The 2,016-nt window shown below is 39.7% G+C and overlaps 1 protein-coding gene and 1 long non-coding RNA gene across 17 annotated transcripts in view; one reads left to right on the top strand and one right to left on the bottom strand.

Moving 5' to 3' along the window:
- Positions 1–2,016, bottom strand: part of st3gal3b (ST3 beta-galactoside alpha-2,3-sialyltransferase 3b) — a 62,813-nt gene that overhangs the window by 41,305 nt on the left and 19,492 nt on the right. The window contains exon 1 of one of the 16 annotated variants that reach the window (XM_032531307.1): positions 1,338–1,353. The exons of the other annotated variants lie outside the window; for them this stretch is intronic. The gene's annotated coding sequence lies outside the window, so the exon portion shown is untranslated. Of the gene's footprint in view, positions 1–1,337; positions 1,354–2,016 lie in introns of those variants that run through there. 16 annotated transcript variants of the gene reach the window in all.
- The window catches only part of LOC116698974 (uncharacterized), an 18,415-nt gene that overhangs the window by 2,659 nt on the left and 13,740 nt on the right, over positions 1–2,016 (top strand). The gene's annotated exons all lie outside the window — the stretch shown is intronic.

The raw sequence follows: 2,016 nt of genomic DNA, 5'->3' as shown, positions 1-2,016 counted from the left end.
GTTTGTGAGGTTGTCATGGCAGTGGTATATTGAAAGTTGCATATGAGAACTGGATCGGGGAAATAAGCACAATCATTTTTGGTGATAAAACAATGGTGTTAGATAGATGTAAGCGGTAAAAATTGAAAGCTTTTATTGTGGTTAGCGGATTTTATTATTCCAGAGGAAAACCTCAAAAGCCCAGTGTAAAAGCACCCGCTTGACAATAGTGGACACGGAGGATAAATAGGCAGAGTGCCTCACCTGGAATTTTCTCACTTCAGCCCCTTTAGTCGGACTAACAGCTGTCGCTTCTGCCACACTCTCTGAAAACAAAAGGGGTTAAGACACTGAAAAAAATCACTGTAGACTGGTGGAAGCACTATAAACCAAGTCCAAAATACTCAGAATCTTTGGAAAATATGTAAGTTTTCAACATCAGCTTCAGCAAAACACCGACAGCGGCTAGTGGCTACGCACAATAACAGATGCACACAAAGGCAGACAGAGACAGAAAAACAAAAGATCACACCGGTTGAATGCGGATACTCTAATGTCTACCATTACACAGTGCCCTTCATTTAGTAGAGTAACGATTAAGATTTTAGCAACTGTTGCACATTTCTGTTCTACCTCCTTTTCAGAGTAATCGTTTGAATCTTTTTACAGAAGTAACTTTTAATTAGAAGAGGTTAACGAACAACAAAAAACCCACATAGGTTTTGAGAGAAAAAATATCACATCCCTCTTAACTCTATGAAACAATCAAGAGCACGCGGCCACGTTGTTTCATCCAAATGCTGATCATTTATCACGACAAAAACTACAAAGCCCTCTTCAAAACAGAACAACAAATGTGCCTTGTGACAAAAAAACAGGATCAAATTCGCAAACAGGATCCAAAATGAACTTTTTCCTCCATCAGCCAAATGGCTTGTGAAGGTTCCATTTACCAGCCACTCAACAGATTAGGCTACTATTGTTTTTTTGGCCGGTGAGTAGCATATATACCAGCCACTTACATATTAAAATTCAGGGATTAAAACTACAAATCTTATTCTTAAATAAAAGGCGGAAAGCCCAATGAGGTGGAAAATCAACTGCAGAAAGGCCCGTGTGTGTTTGTGAGGTTGTCATGGCAGTGGTATATTGAAATTGCATATAAGAACTGGATCGGGGAAATAAGCACATCATTTTTGGTGGTAAAACAATGGTTGTTAGTATGTAAGCGGTAAAAATTGAAAGCTTTTATTGTGGTTAGCAGAGATTTATTCCAGGAGGAAAAACCTCAAAAGCCCAGTGTAAAAGCACCCCTTGACAATAGTTGACACGGAGGATAATAGGCAGAGTGCCTCTACCTGGAATTTTCTCACTTCAGCCCCTTTGTCAGGACTACAGCTGTCGCTTCTGCCACACTCTCTGAAACAAAAGGGGGTTAAGACACTGAAAAAAGATCACGTAGAGCTGTGGAAGCAACTATAAACCAAGTCCAAACTACTCAGAATCTTTGGAAAAAATGTAAGTTTTCAACATCAGCTTCAGCAAAACACCGACAGCGGCTAGTGCTACGCACAATAACAGATGCACACAAAAGGCAACAGAGACAGAAAGAAACAAAATCACACACCGGTTGAATGCGGATACTAATGTCTACCATTACAGCAGTGCCCTCATTTAGTAGAGTAACAATCTTACACAAGGCTGTCTTGTTACAGATTTACAGAACAATGTAAGAGATCTCACTCTCAGTAAAAGATGAGCCACAGTGACGACTGTGACTTACGTGCTTAAGCCGTGTTTGTTCTCGATTAAGATTTTAGCACTGCGCACATTTCTGTTCTACATCCCTTTTCAGAGTAATCATTTGAATCTTTTCAGAGTAACTTTTAATTAGGAAGAGGTTAACGAACACACATAACCCACATAGGTTTTAGGAGAAAATATCAACACATCCCTCTTAACTCGAAAAACACATCAAGAGCACAGCGGCCACGTTGTTTCATCCAAGAGCTGCATTTATCACGACAAAAACTACAA

The sequence above is a fragment of the Etheostoma spectabile genome, chromosome 12 (assembly GCF_008692095.1).
Source record: "Etheostoma spectabile isolate EspeVRDwgs_2016 chromosome 12, UIUC_Espe_1.0, whole genome shotgun sequence".
NCBI classification, from domain to species: Eukaryota; Metazoa; Chordata; class Actinopteri; order Perciformes; family Percidae; genus Etheostoma; species Etheostoma spectabile.
This window is presented reverse-complemented; position numbering and strand designations above follow the sequence as displayed.